This window comes from Mesoplodon bidens (assembly GCF_964165515.1).
Source record: "Mesoplodon bidens genome assembly, chromosome: 11".
In the NCBI taxonomy this organism is placed as follows: Eukaryota; Metazoa; Chordata; class Mammalia; order Artiodactyla; family Ziphiidae; genus Mesoplodon; species Mesoplodon bidens.
Genome location: NC_138167.1, coordinates 62,556,462 through 62,581,393, shown reverse-complemented (window position 1 = coordinate 62,581,393; position 24,932 = coordinate 62,556,462). Strand labels below are relative to the sequence as shown.

General features: G+C 54.2%; 1 protein-coding gene across 3 annotated transcripts in view; it reads right to left on the bottom strand.

Moving 5' to 3' along the window:
- Positions 1–24,932, bottom strand: part of SHISAL1 (shisa like 1) — an 80,772-nt gene that overhangs the window by 11,034 nt on the left and 44,806 nt on the right. The window lies entirely within an intron of this gene.

The window sequence follows — 24,932 nt, the reverse complement described above, 5'->3', positions numbered from 1 at the left end:
GCCAATTCCTTGGAGTAAGTCTCTTTATATATATAGCTATCTCTATGTAGATTTTACATATTTTATCTGTATTATATATAGACATATATTTATATAGAGATATCTATCTATAATCTAGATTTATATATAGATATCTACATCTATGTCTATACTATATCTATATCTGTATCGAAATCTATCCTATTGGTTGTGTTTCTCCAAGAACTTAGACCAAGACAGCACCTGCACCAGCATGCTTCCCTCTCTTCTCCCAGATAAACACGTGGCTATTCCCTTATGTCCTTCAAGTCACCTATTACTGAGACCTTCTCTGACCACCTTATTGAAAGTTGGACTCCATCATCAACTCCCTCCCTGCTCTCATAGTGTTTTTCTCGCTAGCACTTATCACCATCTAACAGTCCACATATTTTATGTACGTATGTATTTTATTTTATTTTTTATTTGGCGGTGCCGCCCTGCATGTGGGATCTTAGTTCCCTGACCAGGGATGGAATCCGCGTCCCCTGCAGTGGAAGCGCAGAGTCTTAACCGCTGGACCACCAGGGAATTCCACACGTATTTTAAATTGTCTGTAGCCTCCATATAAATGGGAGCTGGCCCACTACTCTACCCCCAGGACCAATAACGACACCTGGCACAGAGCAGGCACTCAGGAAAGATGGGGGGAACAGACAAATAACAAGAGAAGAACGAGGGAGCCTACCCACTCAACGCCTGTGCAACAAAATCAGAAACTTTGTGATGGGATGGGTGAATTTCCAAGACAATAGAAACTGCCCAGAGAATCCAGGAAAAGAGAATCTAAACAAAGCAATTGCCAAAAAGAAAGAGAGAAACTGTCCAATGGCAAATCCAAAGTCTAAAATAAGAGAAATGCAAATGAAAGCCATGAGAAAGCATTCCAGAGCACAGACCAAAGGAAGCTTCTACATTCCTCCACTCATCACGTCTGCAGAGATCAAAAAGGTTGAGTGCACCATGTATTTGCTGGTTTCTGGGGGGGAAACCTCTGCTTTGTGCTGGTGGGAGGGACATCAGGTCACTCCTGGAAGGCAGCTTGGCGCGCACCCAAGTTATAGATGCGCATGCCCTCTGACCCAGTAATTCCACTTAACCATTATCCTACAAATACTCTCACAAGGGCAAAATTCTTACAAGCTCATTTATTGCAGTAATGTGGGTAAAAGTGGAGGATTAGGATCAAAGAAATGTCCATCATTGGGGAGCTGGTTCAAAAACAATGGCTCCCCATGCAGTGGAGACCAAAGCAGAATGATGCCTTCTGGAAGCCCCTGCTGGTGGCATCTTCTGCCAGGCCTGGGCTGGGTGCTGAGACACAGACCTGGAAGGAGTGGGCCCAGCCCTCGAGTGCTCTGAGATAGGGGGGAGCCACACTGGGACCCTAAAACAAGAGCGAAAGATCCGCACTATGTCAGTGCTGAGTGGCTGGGGGCGTGGCTTGGATGGGGGCGGGGACCCAGGGAAAACTCATGTCAGGAAGTGGGGGAAGGCACACCAGGAGGAGGGCGCAGCCTGAGCCAAGGCCAATCAGAGGGTCACAGCAGGTGACGCAGGATCTTCCTGCTGGGCTGAGGCTAGACAGGCATCCACCGAGCCCTTCAACTGCCAGGTGAAGGCACTACATGAGATCCCAGGGCTCCGGGACGTAGACATGGAAGATCCTTCCTAATCCCAAGAAAGGCCAGAGTTAGGGCTGCTGTGATGGGGTGTCTCTTCTGGGCTGGGCACTGTCCAAGCACTTTCGATGCCTAGTCTCACTTCACTCTCCCAACAGCCCTACAAAGGGGGACTCCTATTTCTCCTATTTACAAGTGAGGAAACCGAGGCTCAGGAAGGTAGTGTGACTTGCGCAGAGTCACATATCTGGCTAGTGGCAGAGCCAGGAGTCCAGGCTGTGCTGCCAGCCACTGGGCTGCACTGCCACCCCTCAGGTGCAGGGTGGCGGCCTGGATAGGCTGGCTGTGGGGAGGCCAGTTGAGCAGCAGGCACTGCTGCCCTGGAGAGAGGATGCAGGGCTGGGACCCAGATGGGGCCCACCAGGATAAGGAGGGTCTCCAGCTGGCTTCTGCAACCTAACCGGGGAGATAAGACAGAGCACCTGGCAATTTGAATAACAATGAACGCTTCCAGAAGGCTGAGAATCTGTCACAATAACTGCTCAGGATAAAAGCAGAGGCCTCAGGAGGCACAACATGACTAAACTGCAAGGTGAGCTGCAGAAACTGTGCCCACGGCACTGATAAGAGCTCAGCCTGGATCTAGTGGGGACAATAAGCCGGGAGTGGGGACAGGAGCTTTCAGCTCAATTTCTATTGCGTCCTCACAGCAACTTCTCACAAAGGGGTGAACAATGCGGGACCACCAGGGTGGTAAGAGGGCACTCCCACGGAGGGGAGAGCAGAGTCCCCCAGCACAGAAGGTGACCTCTTAGTGGCAGAAGGTGTGGTCATGGGGGGCGGCATGGAGGAGGTGTGCTCGTGTAATGAGGATAGAACGTGAAACGCAAGCATGGAGAAAATGCAACGTAAAACTACTGCAGGGAGCTGCCCTACAAGCCCCCTGAAACAAGGGGCTAAGATGAGAAAGACTGGTGAGGAGGTGGGGGAGGAGGAACTCTCACCCACAACCTGGGGAGTGCAAAATGGTTCATCTGCTTTGGGAAACTGGGGGAGCTGTACATGTTGAAGTTGAATATATGCCTGTCCCATGATGCTACATATAAACCTGTGTGAGTAGAACTCAGGCCCCCAAAGAGGTCCCCATCCTAATCCCCAGAGGTTGTGAATGTGGCCTCACGTGGTGAAAGGGATTCTGCTGGTGCGAATGAGTCGAGGGCCTTGTGATGGGGAGACTGGTTACCTGGCAGCACAGGCTGGACTCCTAGCTCCACCACTAGCCAGATATGTGACTCTGCGCAAGTCACACTACCTTCCTGAGCCTCGGTTTCCTCACTTGTAAATAGGAGAAATAGGAGTCCCCCTTTGTAGGGCTGTTGGGAGAGTGAAGTGAGACTAGGCATAGAAAGTGCTTGGACAGTGCCCAGCCCAGAAGGAATACCCCATCACAGCAGCCCTAACTCTGGCCTTTCTTGGGATTAGGAAGGATCTTCCATGTGGGCCTGGGGTCATCACAAGGGTCCTTAAAAGAGGGGGGAAGGACGGTCAGAGTCAGAGAAAGAGATGTGAGGATGGAAGCAGAGGTCAAAGGGATGCCATCAAAGGAAGGGCCCACACGCCATGGAACACAGGTCACCTCCACAAACTGGCAAAGCCCAGGGAACAGATTCGGAACCTCCAAGGAACCAGCTCTGCCAGCACCTGAATATTAGGGGTTCATAAGGCTCATTTTGAACTTCTGCCCATCAGAACTATAAGAGGATAATTTGTGCTGTTCTAAGCCACTGAGATTGTGGTCACTGGTTGCAGCAGCCACAGGACACTTGTACGACACCCAAGAGAAATGTGTTCACCCATTCACCAGAGTACTTGGCTGTGAATGTTCAGAGCAGCTTTATGGATAATAGAAACAACCCAAATGTCCTCAGCAGGTAAAGGGATAAGCAGAGTGTGCTACATCCACATGATGGAGTACTACACAGCAGTGAAAAGAATAGGCTCTTGACATGCCCAACAACATGGGGGAATTCACCTCATAGATAAAATATTGCGTGAGAGACACTGACCCCAGGCCCCACACCAGCCAATTCCAGCCTAGGAACAGCCCACGGTTGGGCAAAATCACTCAGGGGCTGGACGTCAGAGGAGTGGTGTTGAGGGGACGCGAGGAAGCCTTCTGGGTGTTGGAATGTTTCAATTTCAGATTGAAATTCACCAAGCTGTAGCATCAAGATGGGCACTTTATATACTTCAACTGGGAAACAGTGACCAACCTCAGGAAATGAACCTCTGGCCTCACCTTGCATGCCCCAGTGACGGGGAGCTCACTACTTAGTGAGGACAGCAGCTGGGCTGTGGAGGGAGGCTTCCTGGCAGGAGGCTCTTCCTCTCCTGAGCCCGTAACCTGCTTCTGGCCTCCTCCTCCCCCTGCTGCCAGCTCGGCCTCGGGGTCCTTCACTCTAGTCCTGCAGACACGGTCAGGCTCCACGAGCCTCAGAGCGATCAGGCTTCTCTGGATCAGGGATTCCTTCCGTCCTCCCCTGCTTCAGGCGAGAGCTGCCTTGGCCTAGGCCCCTGGGGTCCCATCAGACTGCTGTCACCTGCTGTCAGTCACCTGCTAAGTGGGGACTTTGTGAGGCTCCCAGGAAGCAGAGCGTGTGAGAACGCCTCACTCGCAGAAAGCACTCAGGGCACGGATGTCCTGTGAAGTGGGCGGGGAAAGCGTTTCACAACGGGGTCGTTAGAGACCCTCTAGGAAATTTTTATTTTGCCTTTAGCAAGACAGCTTGTTGGGCCTCTAGACGGATGAAGAGGGGCAGTGATCCAGGTGCAGACGGAGCGGCTGAGCAAGGGAAGGTGCGTGTGTGTGTGTGTATGTGTGTGTATGTATGTGTGTGTATGTGTGTGTGTGTGTCAGTGTGGAATGTCTGGGTGTGTGATGTGAACAGTGTCTCTGTGTGTGGTGCATGTGTATGTGTGTGTGCTGGGGAGGCTTTGGGCTAACTGGGTCCCCCTTGAGACCTGGCACCGTGGAGGTGCTCCCAGCAGAGGGTAAAGAACCCGACCGTGGAATCAGGTTGCTTCTCACTGGCTGTTTGACTTCGAATGTGCCAGAGACCTCTCAGAACCTTAGTTTCCACATCCATAAAATGGGCAGAAAACACCTGTCCTGAGAGGCCGTGGTACAGGTGAGATGGGCAGCGCTCTCCCAAGTGCCCCTCGCACCCCAGCTGTGGGTCACTGGGTCTCCAGGAAAAATGAGAGGTCTTGTTTGTGGACAAATTAGAATGATTTGGGGTCATAAGGCACCGCTTCATTTTAAAGAATCTAACATGAAACCTCACTTTCTTCCTGAAGAGAGAAGCCGCTGCGTAAAAGGCCAGGCGGATGGGAAGGAGAGATGATGCCTTTGGGTGTCAGACAAGCCGTCGCCTCTGTGTGTTTGCAGGAACCGCTGACTGTGTCGCGGGACGGACACGGGGCATCATGGGAGCAGCGGGCAGAGGGCCGGGCATTCGGTCCTGGCATCTGAGGCCGACCCCGCCGCTCCAGGATCCCCTGTCTTCAGGCCTTCTGGGCTCCGTCTGCCTCCGGGGCTGCTCCTCCCCAGACTCCTTTGCCGGTGTCCCCTGGTCCCTTCCCCCACACTTCATCCTCTCCCCAGGTGACTTCCTGGCCCCTTCACGACATGATTCCGTGACAAGCCCCCTTGGCCAAATCCAAGCTGGGATTCAACCCAGGTTTTCCTCCAAGTTCCTCCCCGACTTGTGAGTGGCACTGACATCACCCCATCCATGCTCACAGGCACCTCAGACTGCAGACACTCCACAAGGCTGATCCCCAAAGCCATGCCTGCCCCTGGGTCCCCACCTTGGAAAAATCCCACCAGCATCTCCCCAGCGGCTCAGGCCTGAGTCCGGGACACGGTCTTTGGAGCGCCTCACCCCCACCCAATCCACCAGCTGGTCCCGTGGGCTGTCTGCTTCCTTCTCTGCTCCTGCCACAACCCAGCCTGCAAGACAGTGCCAGCCTCTGCTGGACAACCAGCTCCCTTCCCCACTCACTGCCAGGGGGAGCTTTTAAAAAGGCACCTGTCCCTTTCCTGGAGGGTTTCCCCGGTCCCGGGATCAGGAAGCCCACCCCTCACCATGGCCCTGCACATCAGACACTCCCTGCATCTCCCATCCCTCCCCTCCTGTGCTCCCCCTTTCTCCCCACACTCCTGCACCTTGATTTCCTTCTGGTGCATGAATGCACTGGCTCTCTCTGCCTCAGTGCCTTTGCACATGCCACTCCGGGGCCTGGAATGTTCCCCGATCCCACCTCAATCTCCTCCAACCTTGGCAGCTCACTCTTTTCCATCCTAAAGGTCTCAGCTGCCCAGAGAGGTAGGAGCAAAATACAGAGGGCCATGAATGCTGAGCCGAGGGCCCGTCCTTATCCTGCAGGCCACAGGAGCCTCAGAAAGGCTTATGGCTGAGGAGGGCTGCCCAGGTGCCTCTGCAGATGCAGGGCTGAAGGCTGCTCTGGCGGGTAGCGGGAAATAGAGGAGGGGTCCATGGGGAGCTGTGCCTGGCTCTGGGGGCATCATTGTTGAAGCCCAGCATGTACCCTTCCTGCCCGTACCCTTTACTCTTCTGCCTGGTGGCATTTCTCACAGAGCTTTGGGTCTTTAAACCTCTACATCTTAAAGGTTAATTTTTAATGTCGCTTTGGTAAATATTTGATGCTGCTGCTTCCACAGGCGCTCTGCATTCTACATTAAATGCCATAAGGTGCTCCAGACTTTGTCCTTTTCATTTGCAGCTTCTGTCCTTAACTCCCCCCTCCTCCTGCTCTACAGAAAGACTCTCTCTCTTTGTTTCCTGCTACGATCTTTTCCAAGCGCTTTCCACATCCGTTCTTGTCCCCTATCGGCGTCTCCATTAGCCAGGTAGAAGGTCAGAGAGGTTCTAAGTTGAAAGGCACCGTAGAAGCATTCTCTCCCTTCCCTCGACTTACACGAGGGGACAGTAAAGCTTGGGGAGGCACAAGGCTGCCCAAGGTTAAACAGCAAGCCAGTGGCAGAGGGGGTTGAACGAGCAGCCGTGACGCCCAGCCCAGGCTCTGCTCTGGGCCCTGGGGTCCCCAATAGGACTCAGACTGTCCTTGTTTTCTCAGTGCAGTGGGCACAGGTGTGACAACAGACCATGTGGTCCTGGCCGTGACGGGAGCGTGGAGCAGGGGGAGAAATCCTCCAGAGGATGGAGGGAGGCGAGTGACCTGAGCAGGGCTTTGAGGGGTGAGTAGGAGCTTGTGGGGAGCTGGGGTAGGGAGCCCAGTGAGGCCAGGCTTGGGTGAGCGTCTCACAGGCACAGACGGAGTCGGATCCATTCTGTGTCCTCAGCCCTGGCCCGGGGCCCAGGCTTTGGTCCAAAATCTCTGGGAAATTAATGTGCCTCCTTGCTCCAGGGCACTTGCACCTTGCCCTTGGCCATCCATGGCTCCTGGTCCCCTGGCCCTGGCAGCATCCATGCCTCTATGCTCCCTCAGTCTGGGCGCTGACCTGGCCCTGTTCCTATTTTACTGCACCCCTGGCTGCCTCAGGTGCCCTGGCCTCTCCCCGCCGCCCTTCCCACTGCCCTAGGGTCAGGACAGAGGTGGCAGGAGGGGGCTGAGGCTTGGGCCAGGGACACACCCAAGCATATGAACATGCACACAACACACACATCCACACACACACAATACACACACGATACACACATGCGCACACACTATGCCCAAACTACACACCTGCACTTCACACGCACTATATGCTACACAGGTACACTACAGCCACACTATGTACACAAGCCACACACACAGACTGCACCCTCCTACCCACGTTGTACACACACACACCCCTAGTCTTGGCCTTTCCAGGCAGGCTTCACAGCCAGGGAGGAGGCCACCTCTCAAGGGCAACATGACGTGAGTCCGCCTGCCCTCCTGGGACCTCCCTCTGCCCACCTGGCTCACACCTGGCCCTCCTGGCGCCTGCATCTCTGCAGCTCTCACGATGCATGTTCCCCTTTACACGCCCCTCCGCCCCGCAGCCCCCGCCCCGCCTCTTCTCTCGCGTGTCCTTCTGGGCTGTGGCCACACGCGTGTCTCCCACGTCAGACCCCACAGTGGTCCTTGGCACTCCCCCTCTCCCGTCTCCCCACATCCACTCCCTCTGTAGGTCCCGCCTAGTCCACCTCCAAGATACTTCCGAATCGGTCCATTGCTCCCCATCACCACCCCCCAGCCTCTACCATCCTGGTCTCTTCCCCGGGGCACAGCGGTGGCCTACGCTCGGCCTCCCTGCCTCCACTCCCGCCTCCCACTGTAAGCCCTGCCCGGGCCACGGATGGGGGAGCTCCCACCAAACTCCCATCAGACCAAGTCGCCTGATGCTGAAAGCCCTCCACCCACCCCACGTTTTCCTTAAACTCACAGACACGCTCCCTCCCATCACGAGGCCGTGAGTTGCACCATCAGCCGGAACAGTGGCTTTTCATGAAGGAGCGGGCAAGGTTCCATCAAATGCACACAGCCATGGGGGCACATCTGGAGGTGAGAGACGTGACCCCTGGAGTCGTGTAAGTGATGGTGCCGGTCAGGGTCACAAGGACACAGCCACTGGGGTGCTATTGTAGCGACTGGTGTGTCCACACTTGGAGGCAGGGAAGGTCCAGAAAGAGGCATCAAAGTTCGGAGGAGGGTCACTCAGAGGTGCTGGATGGGAGAAGGGGGCCCATTTGCAGGGGGGCTGGGAGCCAAGTGACAGCCGAGGGGCCTGGATTCATAGAAGGCTCTGGCATTCTACCAGCTCCCCAGGACATGTCTGCGGGGTCTGCTGGCCTGGGGACAGTGGTCAGGAAGGAGGGCTGGACACAGATGGCAAACCTGAAGACAGATGGGGGCCCCAGGGTGCCTCTGCAGCCGTGTCTCCCTGGCTCTGAGACCACCAGGGCCGAGGATGGCTGTCTCCAGCCTCCCAAATTTCAGACAACTCTAGCCGGCCTCACCAGGGAGTGGGCTCTGGGATGTGAAGACCCCAGGGTGACCAGGCCACAACAGGACAAGCCAGCACCCTATCCCCCTGTCTCGTCTCTTTGGATGAGTTGTGACATAAACCCTCGGCAAACTCCAGCTGAGCAGGGGGCATTTGGCAGGGAGCTCTTTTCCCACCCACAAAGTGAGCAGAGACAAGGAAAGGGGGTCCTTTGGGGGTCTTTCCTATGAGTGGGGTACTGGATTAGGTCCTCTGCACACCCTCTCAGATTCCGTCTTCACTATCCACCCCTATGCCAGGTGGGGATTATTTGCTCCCCCACCAATGTCTACGCTGCAGCTCAGAGAGGTAAAGCAGCTTGCCCAAGGATGCACAGCTGGGCAGCCCAGAACCTGGTGCCAGCCCAGCCCAGGGGACTCCCGGGATGCAGCACCCAGAGATTCCCAAAGCCATGTTCCCAGACCTCAGGGCAGGATGGAACCACTCCCAGATCTCGCGGCCAAAGTGACCTGGCAATGGGCTCTCCCCAGCACCCTGTGGGTGCCTTAGAAACAACCGGAAGACCATCCTGGAAGGCTCTGGTGAGGAGCGGGGGAGGGGGTGCCCTCTTGGCCCACAGGCAAGTGCAGGTTTCCGTCGTTCCGACGGGGCTGGAATGCTCACATTGGGAGACATTTGCTGCCCCAATGAGCATCTATTCTTGGAAGCAAATATTTTAGCAGCTAAAGCCAGAGTGTTAATGGTGGGGATGGGGGAGCAGGATAAAGAAGGAAAGCTTCCGTGGTCCCCCCTGACCCACACCGATGGAGATAAATTCCTTCTTCCCATGCCCCCTGGCTCCTGATCTGGGAGCTGGGCCTGGGAAGAGCCCTTGAAATAAAGGGTCTGGGGGAACATAACAGTCATCAGCCCAACCACGATTTCCCTCCCTGGTGACCCCGCTTTGTCTGGTTACACCTGCTGCAGCCCAGAGGGCGATTCTATGGGATTCCTGTCAAATTGACATAAAGGAGCGTCTTCCTTTCTTGGGGGTAATGATCCCCGAGATTCGCCCAGGCCTGCATGGAAACATCTCTTTGTTAATTGCTCAGGCGAGCTGGCATCTTTGTTTACACAGTAGCTACCGCAGTTACTGGGTTAGGAAATTTTAATTGATTTCAAACTTGGGAGCTGGGTGGGCCGTGTGGGTCTCCTCCAGGCCGGGTGGCCAGGTGCGAGGGCAGGATTGCAGGAGCCCCTCCCAGGGTTTGAGCGGCCGCCTGGCAGTGTGCCCCTGGGAATAGGGGCGCCACGGGGCTGATCTCCTGCTCTGTTGCCCTGATGCCCCTGTTTTCACAGACAAGCAAACAGGCTTGGCAGGAGCGAGTGACTGGCCCAAGGTCACAGGGCCTGTGGATTTGGTTGGCTGGACCCAAGGCCCTCACTCCCCACCTCCCCACCCCTGCCCTGGCTGAGCTGCATCCTGGGCCCAGAGACAGTGGGTCTAGTTCATTCTGGAAGTGCATTTTCAGTGATTTTCCCAAAACCTTCCCTGAGGTATATTCTCCCTATGGCTGAATACCTTGATTTTCCAGGCAAAGCAAGTGGAGGGCCAGGATCAATTTCCTGCCCATCACCGGCCAGCGTTCCTTGCGGGCAGGGCTGATCCTGTCTCATCTTTCTACCCCAGCACTTAGCACAGCCGTGACCTAGTGCCAACCTTAGATAAAGTACTGGTTGAATAAATGAGGGAGTTAAGTGTGCCCAAGCTGCAGCTGCACAGCAATGCAGACTGTTTCAGGAAAGGAAGAGAGCAGGATGGAGCTGGAGAGTTTGCAAAGGGATGTCCGAGATGTTTCCTCGGGGTCTGAGACCCAGATGTGTGACAGGGAGGGCTGACCAGGCTCTCTGCCTTCCCACTCCCACTGATTTCTCCGTGCCCAGAAGAACCAGGATCTGGAAAGGGTGGATGAATCTCCCTCCAGAATCACCTTGCTTCTTGTCCCAGCTACTGCTGCCCGGGATGCCTGCCTATGGGTGTCCCAGGGAACGCCGGGACCCTGCTTTCACAAGCACCTAAGAACATGTTTGCTTCTCCACAGTAAGGGGCACAGACCACTGGGGCAGGCAGATCATTGGAGGTGCCATCTGAGCCATGCATAGCGATGAGCTGGTAAACACTTAATGACCTGTTCTCTGGCGGTGGGGGGGCGGGGAGCCCTGATTTGTAGCATTTGCTGCCCATTCCCATGGTGTAAATACTGCCAATATGATGTAGCTGATGGCAGAGTTGGGGAGAGATGGGTGGTAGCCACCATCATGCACATTTGCATCACACAGATACAACAGACCTAAAACCTCAAGAGCATAGAAAGTAGCCAATGTAGCATTGCAATTAGGAAGTGAAGAGTTTCAAGTATCTATTACCTTTGTGTTTAATAAAATTTATTTAATTGGAAGTTTATAACATTGAATTTTTATAGTGGTTTAACTACAGGCTCTGAAAATTTGTCAGAATTTAACTACCAGTGCTGCTGAGGTGGCCCCAGCAACCCTTGGATATGTTTATGGATTTGTTTTATGTGTATTAGGAAAAATGTAACTTTTTTAAAAATTGAAGTATAGTTGATTTACAATGTTGTGTTAATTTCTGGTGTACAGCAAAGTGATTCAGTTATACATATATATTCTTTTTCATATTCTTTTCCATTATGGTTTATCATAGGATATTGGATATAGTTCCCTGTGCTCTACAGTAGGACCTTACTGTTTATTTTATATATAGTAGTGTGTATCTGCTAATCCCAAACTCCTAACTTACCCCTCCCCACCCCTTTCCCTTTTGGTAACCAGAAGTTTGTTTTCTATGTCTGTGAGTCTGTTTCTGTTCCATAAATAAGTTCATTTGTGTTGTGTTTTAGATTCCACATGTAAGTGATATCATATGGTATTTGTCTTTCTCTTTCTGACTTACTTCACTTAGTATGATAATCTCTAGGTCCATCCATGTTGCTGCAAATGGCATTATTTTGTTCTTTTTTATGGCTGAGTAGTATTCCATTACATACATATATCACATCTTCTTTATCCATTCATCTGACTATGGACACTTAGGTGGCTTCTGTGTCTTGGCTGTTGTAATTAGTGCTGCTATGAACATTGGGGTGCATGTATTTTTTGAATTAGAGTTTTAGTCTTTTCTGGGTATACGCCCAAGAGTGGGATTTCTGGATCATATGGTAGGTCTATTTTTAGTTTTTTAAGGAAGCTCTATACTGTTCTCCATAGTGGCTGCACCAATTTACATTCCCACCAACAGTGTAGGATGTTTCCCTGGAAATATGTAAAGATATGATTGCTTAGAGCAAGTTTGAGTTTTCTAACCAAAAAAATGGCTTGATTTAAGATCAATTAAAAATGTGGTGGGCTTCCCTGGTGGCGCAGTGGTTGAGAGTCCGCCTGCCGATGCAGGGGACACGGGTTCGTGCCCCGGTCTGGGAAGATCCCACATGCCGCGGAGCGGCTGGGCCTGTGAGCCGTGGCTGCTGAGCCTGCGTGTCCGGAGCCTGTGCTCCGCAGGGGGAGAGGCCACAACAGTGAGAGGCCCGCCTACCGCAAAAAAAAAAAAAAAAAAAAAAAAAAAAAATGTGGTAAGTAAATAGTACAGGGAGAGAGATACACAGTCAAGAGGAACACCTAGCAGCTGAAATTTGGGAAAGAAATGTTGTTGATGGAAATGGCTTCAATTATCACCTGTCTTGGGGGCACAGTAAAATAAGTGGGCAACCCGCAGGAGAGGAAATACAATTATTAATTAACAGATGAAAGGAAAGGTGTTCAACCTCACTAATAATCAAAAAAATGCAAAGCCCCGTGCTGGAGAGGGGGCTGTGAAATGAGCATCCTCAGAAGATGCTGGTGGGTGACAGTCCCTTTGGGAATGAGGCTGGCACCTATATAAAGAACCATAACACTGTCACACCCTTAGACTCAATAATTTGCTGGCCTGGAATCTATCCAGAGGAAATAATTCAGAAAAGGGAAAACCATAAACACTTAAAGGTGTTTGTCGCCGCCCCTGATTTTCTAGAGTTATGTGCCTCCCCTGCAATGTTTTTTTGTCACAGTAAAAAAAACTGTAAGCTGTATAAATGCCTTGTTGTAGGGGAATGGCTAAATTAATGCCAGCATATGGAATCTAGACTGCTTGGGAGCTGCTAAAACGATATTTAGAAAAATTAAGTCAAAACCACAGGACAGGGCTTCCCTGGTGGCGCAGTGGTTGAGAGTCCGCCTGCCGATGCAGGGGACGTGGGTTCGTGCCCCAGTCCGGGAAGATCCCACATGCCGCGGAGCAGCTGGGCCCGTGAGCCGTGGCCGCTGAGCCTGCACGTCCGGAGCCTGCGCTCCCCAACGGGAGAGGCCACAACAGTGAGAGGCCCGCATACCGCAAAAAAAAAAAAAAAAAAAAAAAAAAAAAACCCACAGGACAATGGCTAATTTAATGTTAAGTGAATAAAATTAGAATGCAAAATGATGTGCACAGTCGTTCCCCGGCCATAACGTCCCAAGACCCCCAGTGGGTACTTGAAACTTCAGAGAGAACCAAACCCTACTTATATTATGTTTTCTTCTATACGTACATACGTGTGATAAAGTTTAATTTAGAAATTAGGCACAATAAATATAATAAGGCACATTTAACAACAATGACTAATAATAAAATGGAACAATTATAACAATACACTGTAATAAAAGTTATGTGAGAGTGGTCTCTCTCTCTCTCTCTCAAAATACCTTACTGTACCAATTTAATGTCTTTTACATCTTGATGAAGCACTTACGAGGCACTGTGGCCATTACTTTTGCAGTTTGAGGTGTGACAACAAAACTAGCACAAATTTCCTTTTCCTTCTTCACAGCGTCACGGGTAGAAGATTCGTTCTTGCCGTAGATCTTAGCAAGATCTTAGCTATTTTTCTTTCCACTCTGAGAACTTTCATCCTTTCACTTAAAGGATCCACTTCGTGGCTTCCCTTTGGCACAATTGACGTGTCAGCATCGCTGCACTTGCTCCGAGAGGCCGTGATTAGGTAGATAAGGGTCACTTGAACACAAACCCTGTGACACCACAACTGCCCATCTGATAACCGAGAGGGTTACTAAGCGACTGATGGACAGGACAGCCTGGGCAACGGGATGTTTCACATCCGGGGCAAGATGGCATGAGATTTTATCACACTACTCAGAATGGTGTGCAATTTAAAACTTATGAATTGTTTATTTCTGGAATCTTCCATTTAATATTTTCAAACCGAGGTTGACCGCAGGCAACCGGGTAAAGGGAAACTTTGGATAAGGGAGAAACACTGTACATCATTATTGGAAGAGCGTAAAAGCACATGCATAAGAAATCAGAAAATGCGAAACACCTGTGCGTGTTGGGGGGTTCTGTGGCTTCTCTTGTCTACCTTTACTCTTTGCACTAATAACATACCAATAATTACGATGACCATTTACGGAGGCCCCTATCACATGCCGGGCCCTGTTCCAATCCTCTCAGTCGCCCCGCAGGGTCGGTCTACTGAGTCCATTTTACGGATGGGAGAACTGAGGCTCAGAGAAGTGAAATAATTTGCCCGAAGTTCCCCACTAGCAAGCGGAGGCACCATCTGAACCCCAGGTCGATACTGCGTCCAGACCAGAGAGGGCTTGGTCTGCCAGTGCCTGGAGCCCCAGACCTCATGCTCTTTTGGAGGACCCTCAGGGTCCTGCCCCAGGGATGGGTGAGGCCTGACTTGCACAGGGAGCCTGTCATCAGGTCCAGCATGGGGCTGGGTGCTTTGTGAGCGCCATCTCAGGGTGTAGCTCTCACAGCGGGAGAAGTACCGGGGGAGACCCTGCTTCCCATTCCAAGAATGCGGGCTTTGGAGTCAACTAGACCTGGGTGTGAATTCTGGCTCAGCGGCTGTGCAGCTCTGGGAAATTGCTAACTCTCGCTGAGGCTCAGTTTCCTCCTCCATGCACGGAGTCAGGGTGGCCAAGCTGGGGACGTGAACTGGCACCGTCTGCTGCAGCTGCTTAGCTTACCAGTTCCTCAGGAAATGGGAGCTCCTTTTATTAACAATAATGATGCAATTCACTCATCGGTCTGACATTTACTAGGTGCCTAATATGTGCCAGGCTCCGGGAAGAAGAAGATGCATTGACTCAACACTTATTTATTGAGCGCCTACTTCTAGGTGCTGGGAGCACGACTGGGCGCGAGACAGACCAATCCCAGCTCTCCCGGGATTCCTTACAGCAGAGGAGACAGCAGACAAGAAAGCAAACACAACAGGGGTGGTGAGCTCCATGTAGAAACCGAAAGAGAAAAGGGGGAGTAGAGGGGGACGGTGGGGTGGGAAGGCTGTTGCTATCTTATAAACCTTGGCCAGGGAGGGCCTCTTGGAGGAGGGGACATCTGGGCAGGAACCTGGTGGAAGAGAGAGAGAGCAAGCCATGCAAATATCTGGGAGGAGAGCTTTTCAGGCAGAGGGAGTGGCAGGTGCAAAGGCCCTGAGGTAAGGGTGAGCTTGGCAAGCTCCGGGAGCCGCAGGGAGGCCAGTGTGGCTGCATCAAGTGGGGGAGAGGAGGGCAGAGGGGCTGCGGAGGGGTGTCAGGTCAAGCTGTGAGCCAGTGAAAGAATTTTATCCCCCAGTGAGAAAGGCATCGGTGGGTTCTGATTCACGTTTGAAAGGGATCGTTCTGCTGCTCCGTGTGGTTGGGGGCCGGGGGGTGGGTGGTTGAGAGGCAAAGGATAGAAGCAGGGAGAGAATTAGGAGGCATTGTCTCGACCCTGGTGGGAAGATGGACTGGAATGGTTGGTCTTGGGAGAGGGGTGCGGAGGGAGGGCTGACAGGACATGTGAAGCGGGAAAGAGAGGGTGGGGTCAGCTTGGCTCCAAGATTCTGTCCCGAGGAGACGGCGGGAGGGGGCGGGGGTTCCTGGATGTGCTCATCTGTCGACCGTGTCTACTGAATATCCGGGTGAGTCTGGAGTCGGGGGAGACGCGGGTGGAGACAGACCAGGGGTCAGGTGCAGGGGGACAAGACTGTAAATGTGGGCCGGGTGGGGTTCCCGGGGAGGGGGGGTGGAGATTGGAAGAAGAGGCTCAAGGAAGGGCCCTCCAGTGTCTAAGGCTGCAGAGACAAGGAGGGAGCAGTGAAGTGAACTGAGGTGAGGCCAGTGAGAGGCCGGGAGCTATGAGGGGGTAGTGCCCAGGACCCGGGGCTCCCCACTTTTCCTCAGCCTTTTCCCTCCTCTGGGACATTGCCAAGCTGCTCTCTCTGCCCTTTCTCCACTTCCAGAAAACTCCTACTCATCCAATGAAACCCTTCCTTGTGTTGATTGCTGTCCGGTACTCAGCCAAGAGGGCTGTGGACCCTGGGGACAGCTGACTGCCATCTTCAACACTGCAGAAAGCCTGCCACACCTCGATGTGATTCCGGGGAGAGATGAAAAACATTTGTACAGCAGTTTCTATGTCAGGCTCTTCCCACATCTCATTTAGCCAGACAGCACCTTGTGAGGCGATTTTAATCACCCTGCTTTCCAGGTGAGGGCAGTTTGGCTAAATCAGGTGCTGGAGGTCCTCTGGCCACCAAGAAACAGGAGAGCAAGATTTGAACCGAGGTCTGCCAGCCTCCAAGAGCCTCTGCCCCTCACCACTCTGCTTCCTACCTGTAAAGAAATAGAGTTTCGTAGCAGGTGGAGTTGTTCAGACGCTGGCAGCTGGCTTTGGAGGAGTGAGCCCTCCATCCCTGGGTAGCACACACCTGGGCAGGGATGGGCAGGGGGTTTCAATGCCAACACCGGAAACCCTCTCATCCTGGAGGCCAAGGGACCGGGGCACGAGAAGAGCGTTGCTCTGAGAGGTGGGAGGTCAGAAGCCCCCAGGTAGCCAGAGACACAGAAGTGGGTCATGGAGTGACAGAGCGTCTCTCAAGGCACAATGAATGCAGCCATTAAAGCACTGCTCATGAAAACTTCTCAATAACGCGGGCAGCTCGCCATGACATAATGTTGAATTAAAAACCCAAGACACACAATTTTCTGGGCGAAGGCAACAGCTATAAAGCGAAATGATGCTCTGATGACAAGAGAGGGCTGGAGGGGAGAAGGGGCTGCGTTTGGTGGTGAGGCCATTTGGTCCATTCGTCGCGTGCTCTCCACCGAGCATGGGCAATTTTATGATGGAAAATTTGGCATGAAAAGAAAGGAAACTGTCACGGCTACTTGGTGGAGGGCTGAGGTGGAGAAAATTATAATCAAGACCAGAGATAAGGGCCCCCCGTGCTCTGGCTCCAGGCGGCCCTGCCTCTCCATGCATCTCATCATCCCCTCCCAGAGAAGACCCTAAGCCTTGAGAGACAGGGAGGGGGCAGGGAGGGGGCAGGGAGGGGGCGAGATGTTGCAGGAATTGCCCAGGTCACATGACTCAGGAGGGCAGCTGTGGGATTTGAACTCTGGACTGCCCGTGGCTTTCCCTCCAAACTGCTTCATCCACCCCCTTCCCTTCTGCTCCAATATCACAATTTACTCCTTGGTATGAGTGGGAAAATCCACCAGCATGGTCCCTTTGGACGTGGGCTGGTTGGTTCTTTTTTCTGGACCCTGGAGACTGGTGCCTTCAAGGGCTGGGTTGGGGTCTCTGTTGGGGTTTATCACCCTCAAGGAAGGGAAAGAGCAGAAAAAGAGAAGGCCTTGAGCACCGGAAGACTTTCTGGGGGGCGTTTCTGGCCTCTTGTGGAATATTATTAGCAAAGGGGGTTTCACTAGAAAAAGAACCTATCTGATAATTCTATCAGAGAAAAGAACCCTGAGTCGCACTCTGTTCCTGGACAGCTGCTCCCTTCGGAGACCTCGTGGGCCTGACCCCTCACCTGGGCCTTTGCACGTGCTGTTTTTCCTACCAGCAACACCCTGCCAGCTTTTTTTTTTTTTTTGCCTAACTCTTACTCATCCTTAAAGATCATTCCAGCCACCACCTCCTCCAGGAAGCTCTCCCTGATGCCAGGATGGGCAGGTGTCTCCTCTGGTTTCCCTTTGATCAGATGTGATCACTCATTTCCACTGTCTGCACCTGAATCAGTCTGACTGTGTGTCCAGGTGCCCAACTCAGAGACTGGTGCAGGATAGGAGTGGGGGAGATTGGCTCCCATCCCTGCCGCTCTCTGGACCAGAATTGGACCCTACACCCTATCTTCCTCCTGGCCCCTCCCCCTGCCCTTGGCTCTGCCCTGGCTGGAGCCTGCAGCAGGGAGCTGCTCCCTGCCCAAGGCTTCAGGGGCATGCAGAGGCCCTCAAGCTCTGTCTCCTGACTCCTGCCTTCTTCTCTCATCCGGCTCCCTGGCCAAGGGGACCAGGCTGAAGACCCGGCCCTGACAGCCTGGGGTGGAGCACACTGCCTGGGTTCAAGTGCTGAGTCTGCAGGTGACCAGCTGGGTGACCTTGGACCAGTTACCTAACCTCTCTGTGCCTTCGTTGTCTTGTCTGTAAAATGAGGATTTGTCAGATAAGTGTTTGGGAGCTGGGAGGGATGCATTGAATCAAGCAAACAAAACTCATTCTTATGTTCTAGTGGGGCTGGAGCAGGAACATAGGGCACCCGATCTGAGTGCTGGAACGACACCCGGCTGCACCCGTGCTCAAGGGTTGCTGTTATTTTAAATTCACTTCCCAGCACCAAACCCAAGCGTTCCCTCTTGGGCTAACGGCCCCGCCCCCGTATCCCCCATCCCCCTGCGGGCTCTTCTCCACTGAGAAGTCTGGCTTTCTGCCCTCTCCGGGGTAAGGAGGGACAGGCCAGCTGGTGAGGGGCGAGGGGACATTCCCCAGGAATAGCATCAATGCTCCCTGCAGCCCTACTGTGTGCTCAGCCCTGGGCTGGGTCTTTCCGTGTGCCCTCCTTCACCTCTCATCACCACTGTCCAGAGTAGATACTGAGACTCAGAGAGGGCCAGCGGCTCATCTGAGGACACACAGCACATGAGGCCTCTGGTCTGGACTTTCTGTCACCCCTCATCCCTCATGGTGCCCCCTGGTCATGGAGCAGCACTAATGAACAAACAATCTCCTGGGTTTTCACCAAAGCCATGTGAACAAGATGAAAATAGGGAGAGCTGGCATAGGGTGCCTTCCTCTATCAACTAGGCCGGGTGGGAGGAAGCCAGGGCCCAGCCGGGAAGGACAGGGGTCGGAGGGGACAGGGCCAGAGTGTCCTGAATCAGCTGGAAGCCCTAAGCATTTGAAACTCCAGCCCCACTTGGGACATTCACTGTTTTCTGAATTCCGATCACGGAGGCCTCCTTGGTATTTGATGTGATGCCAAGGAAAGAAGATACCTGGTCCTCTCCCTTTGTCTCCTAATTTTCTGGAATTTCTCGCTGTTGGCTGGTGTCCCTGCAGAAACCACACACCAGAAACTCTGGCCGCAGAGCCAGCAAAAAAGTGACGCCTGGGCTCTGCCAGGGGGGAGGCTCTGGGGTTGGGTGAACTCCAGGGACCCCACGGGGAGGCACGGATGAGTTCTACAATGAGCTGGGAGGGTTCTAGGTGGGGGAGGGAGGAGGTGGGAGGGTGATGGGCTGAGAGGGGAGCCCCCGAACGAACATCAGGAAAGAATGTCTGGTTCTCCCACACGAAATCTGCAAAAGTCACGTGATCTCAAGTGTCACCGGGGCCTTTTTTCAAGGTGCTCCTTCTGTCCGAGGTGACTTTCCCATTGTGTGCCAACCAGGTGACCTCCCCTTACCTCCTCAGGTCTGGTGCAACATCGCCTCCTCTTCCAGGAAGCATGCCCTGACTCCTCCCTCCCCTGAAGTTCATCGTGGGCTCTTCTGGGTCCTCTGGGCACTTCATGTTACTGTGGCTGTTCTCTCAAGCGATGGGACACTGCCTTGCAAACAAGCCCCTCCCTAGCTGGAGGCTTTCTTGGCTGGCCACGTGGACCAGGGGGAGCTGCTCCTCTCCTGACTAGGGGGCCAGGAAATTCAGCATCCCCCCTGGACTCCAGAGCCAGCCCCCCAGGCCTCCAGGGCTCCTTCTGCCAATCTGGGTCCTGAAGTCAGGCAGCTTGCCCTACAGAGAAGCTCCCAGCTCTAACGGCCATGGCTCTGTCCTCTAGTCAAGGGCTGGTCCCCAGACTGGCAGCATCAGCATCTCCCAGGAGCTTGTCTACAAATGCAGAATCCCAGGCCCACCCCAGACCATGCACATCAGAATTTGCAAGTTTAACAGGACCCTGGGGGATTGAGTACCCATTAAAGTTTGAGATACACAAACAACCCCCTTCCCAGGCCCAGTCAGGATTTTCCCTTGGGAAGGCTTGGGGGCTGGGCAGCCTCCTGTCTCTCCTCCAGTCACCACCCCATCTCTCGCTCCCCACCCAACCCTCTAGGCCTGACCAGGGACCCTGACCTCAGGGAAGGTTTTGAAGGATGAATAGGAGTTCCTCAGGGAGATGTGGAAGAAGAGCATTCTGCGAAGAGAACTGTGTGCAAAAGCAGGGAGGTGTGAATCAGCAAGAGGTGGAAGGGAACCAGGCCCCGAATGCAAGGTGTGAGACAGGGATGAGGGATGAGGTGGGAGGGGAAGACTGCACAGCTTTCCTTGGTGGGGAAGATAGAAGCCCCTGTAGTCCTAACTTGCTGTGGGGTGTGAGGCTCTGAGGTTGGCAGGGGCTGTGGCAGTTGGCTCAGGGACGTACTTAGTTCCGAGAGACTTTGGACTAGGGAGACCCTGGCTTAAGTCCATGGACTTACTGTGTGGCCGTGGGCAAGTCACTTAGCCTCTCTGGGCCTGTGTTTGCTCATCTGTAAAAGGGGATGGTAAAGCTGTGCAGCTCAGTTCCCAGGGTGGGAATTACAAGGACCAAGGGAAATAATGATTGGTGGGGGAGAGGGAGTCTAAACTGTAAGTGTAACCATGGTTCCCAGTGCTCGACTTGCTCCCGTGTGTCTTAGAGGGAGGTGAGCAGCAGCCTGAGGCTTCAGAGAGAATGAGATGGGCTGGGGAGGGCCTTGGGGGCCAGGTTAGGAGCTGAGGCCCTCTCGGGGGATGGGGAGGTGGGACAAACCAGAGGGAGTGAGGCAGGACAACAGGGGGCTGGGGTCCTGAGAGGGTAGCCAGAACCTCATCTGGTCCTGAGACCTCCCTGTGAGGTGAGGCTGTGATTGTCCCCATTTTACAGATGAGGAAACCAAGGCTCAGACAGGTCTTGGGGAGTCAAGCTGCGATTCAAAGCCAGATGTGTCTGACCTGGAGCCCCTGCTTGCTCCCCTGGGCCCGTAACAGTGACAATGACGCACACAAGCGTCGAGGCAGCTGGGATGGCACTGTGCCTCGGGGACCCCTCTCCCTGAAGCTGCAGTGAGGACCCTGGGTGGTACCGCACCCCAGGCCGCTTCCCTTTTCTCCTTTAGCTCCACTGCACCCCTAGGGGGTCTCTAGCAATAAAGCACACAGCCTTAGGGTTAGGGTTAGGGTTAGGGTGACGTGGCAGGGCTGACTCCAGCTCTGTTGCTGCTGCATCAATCAGATGACATTTGCTGAGCACCTACTATGTTCCCTGAGCACCAGAGACAAGATGCCTGCGGTGGGCATAGGTTCCAGCCCGGGGGAACTGTAGCACAATAATAGAGATGTGATTCACCAGGAGGTAGACCCGGAACTGGGGCAAAAAGAAAGTCAGGTGGAGGGAGAGGCAGGGGAGGGCGGCAGGAAGGGGGAGCACAGCCCGGAGTTGCCCTCCTGCCGCCTGGGAGCCGGCAGGGGTGCAACGAGGGCCGAAGTGAAACGTTCTGTAAGCTCGGGAGAAAACCAGAGCGTGTCAAGTGAGCAAGGGAGACATTATGAGCAAAAAAGCAGGGCACCTTGTCACCACTTTCCGGGAGGCAATGAGCCACGGAGGTGCGGGCACCAGGGGAGACTGCATCCGTGGGATTTTAGCAGAAAACTTTGCAGTCTGAGGTCATTATGTTCTAAACGAAGGGAAAGCCAGCTTCTCCGTGAAATTAACTGAAAGCGGCTGTGCTTCATCCCCTCAGACCGCACCTCCCCACCCCCGGATCCAGGCCGGGTCCATAACTCAGTGACTGTGGGCTCCGATGGCACCACAATGCCATCCCGAGTGGTGATGCAGTTTGGGCCTGGCCCTGCCAGGCAGCAAGGAAATGGCGTTTCTGGTGATGGGGATGGATGGAGTGTGGGTCTGCGGGGACCACGGAGGCAGGCACTGCTCTGAGATGCAGCGCCCCTGATGCACGACCTCCGATACTGCTCTTTAAGTGGCAGCTTGGGGGCTGCCTCAGTCCACGCGTCACCGGAGAAGCTTTTGACGAAGAGGTTCCTTCCGCCTCCTGTGGATGAGGCCACCTCTCCAGAGGCTCTGTGAGCCTCAGCAGAGAGGCCATTGGCCCTGGGGTGGGACCCTGCATCAGTCGCCCCTTCACTGGCTGACCTGGGCAAGTCAATGAACTCCTCCGAGCCCCCCAGTTTCCACATCTGAAAATGGGGCTCAACAGCCCTACAAAACAAGCAGCATGTGGCTGGCCTGTGTGGGGCACGGGGTGAATGCTGTTCCCGCCCCCCCCGCCATCAACCCTGGCAGGGCAGGACCCCTACCACGTTTATTTACCCAAATGTGAAATGATCTCAAGAATCGCCGGCACTTGAGGACCAGGTACCAGGCCTGTACAAGGATCAGCCCGTTTAATTCTCAGGATGATTATGACCCCTGGTATTTACATGGGGAAATTGAGGCAGGGGCCGGTGGAACGGCCTGCCCGAGGTCGCAGAACCTCCGAGTGGCACAGGTGGGCCTTGAACCTGAGCCATCTGACTCCCGGCCCAAACACACGTGCTGCTTCTGATAATGCCGACAGCGATGATAACGCTAAAAATATCCACTTAAGAAGGCTGATGGCTTTATGGTTGACTGGTGCCAACCTGGCTGACGGAGCCAGTGATGGGCGCCTGGCACATAGTCACCACTGAACAACGGCCACTGCCTTCTGCTTCCTGTCCTCCGATCTTGTTTCTTTCTATGTCTCTGTGCCCTGAGCGCCTGACACTGAGTAGATCAATGCCAGCTGCCTGGAGGAGGGTGCAGGGAGCAGCGCCCACAGCCTCCTTCATGGGTTTCTGAGTGTTTGCTGAGCCTTGCTAGGTGCCTGGCCCCTCACAGGACTCAGCTGGGGGCGCCGAGGTCAGCCCAGTCTAGTGCCAGGTATCCAGGTCTAGTACCTGCTCCCAGCCGCTGGACCGGGCAGCTGCAGCATCCTTGGGTCTCCCCTCCGGGGTGCCTATGATAAGCCTCCTGCTTCAGTCTCCCCTGGAGTCGTTCAGGGCTGGATCTTGGCTCCAGAGTTCCCCATACCCAAATAAGGGCTCAAAACAGGCATGTGGAGACCCCAGAAGAGGAATGCACCTCGTGATGGGGACTCCGGGAACCAAGGTGCTAAGTGTGCATTTGCAGCCCTCTTCCTCCCCGGCCCCTCTTCCAAGAGGAAGAACTCTGGTCCTGCTCCCCAGGGAAGAAGCTGGGCCCTGAGCCAGGAATGGAGAAGCCTCCAGGAGCTGGAGAAGCCGGGATCATCCACCTAATACAGAGCTGGGATGGGGGGAGGGGAGAAAGAGAGAGAGGCCACAAGGCTGAACAACAGCGAGCGAGCGAGAGAGAGAGAGAGAGAGAGAGAGAGAGAGAGAGAGAGAGAGAGAGAGAGAGAGAGAGAGTGCGAGCAACAGCGAGAGAGAGAGCCCTTGGGGAGCGGCTGATGGGATCCGTGCTCAAAGATACGCATCTCAGTGACGCCCCGGGGCTGGAACGTGTGTGTTTGGAAGATCCAGGTGACAATTTGGAGTAAAGCAGCACAGATGCTAGCTCTTGTTCTGGGAGAAACACTGATTACAACCCTCCTGCCCCGACTCTCCCCCCTCCTCCCACCCCCAGTTTGACATCACGCATGACCACACCCACCACCGCACCTGGTCTCAGACCTCCACCTGCCTGAGAAGCCCCACCTCCCCTCCTGTCCACAGGGCAAGGCTTGTTTAACCTCAGATTGCTGGGGCCCACGGCCTGGCAGTGCCCCTCATCCCGCCTGCGCCCCCACCCCCGGGCTGTACCCCATCATCCTATGACGGTTACCTATGTCTTCGCTTGCCCCACTTGCTTCTGTGTCCCCAGCACCCAGCACAGAGCCAGGGTTGGGTAGTGGCTGCTTGGGAAACTTCAGCCAAACCAAACAATGTAAGGGAAGACAGGTACACACTCGGGAAGGGGAGAGATTCCTGCCGGCACAGAGGGCGGGGAGCTGGAAGCAAGGGGCAGTGGGGCAGGAGCTGGAGCCAGCTGTTCACCCACCTCCACCTCCATCACGTACTGACCCTACTGGCTGGGCTCCTCGGGAAAGCTTCTCCGTGCTTCCAGCACTTAACCCCCGAGGTCACAGTGAGAATGAAAGCATGCCAACAGGGCCCGGAACACAGCAAGTGCTCAGCAGATGTTGCTGGAACCATGGGCGCCCACCAGGAGGCCCAGCGACATGAAGGTCTGCTCTGGTCTCAAAGTCCATCCCCTCTCCCTTCGGCTGGTAAAAGGAAGCCCAGGGCTTCCCTGGTGGCGCAGTGGTTGAGAGTTCACCTGCTGATGCAGGGGACACAGGTTCGTGCCCCGGTACAGGAAGATCCCACATGCCGCGGAGCGGCTGGGCCCGTGAGCCATGGCCGCTGAGCCTGCACATCCGGAGCCTGTGCTCCGCAAAGGGAGAGACCAGACGCAGCGACTCAGAAATGCACCAGCATGGTCACTTTCCGTGCAAGCAAACCACCCCGGGTTCTGCAGGCAGGACAGCAACAGCCCCTAAGGGCCGGCTCACATCACGTCTTGTCAAGAACGTGGCAGGGGGTGGGGGGCACCTTTGTTTACATGGTAGAGTCTCGGCTCTCAAAACACTTGGTTTCTGGTAATGTAGTTTTCCAGTGGTTCTCAAACTGTAGTGCCTACAGGCATCACCCCCAGAGATTCCTGGTTAGGAGGCTCTGGCTGAGACCCAGGAATTTATTTTGACAAGCATCCCAGGTGTGTCTGCTGTGCGAGACCCACATTCCAGGAGACCACACCTTTGGGGCAGAGCCAACAGCTGTTTCATGGTCTGTAGCTTTGGGTGGGCTTGTGTGTCCCCTCCCCCCCCACCTCAAGGTGAAGAGCAGCCTCTCCTCCACCCATCACCTCCACACGATCAGGAGCCTGT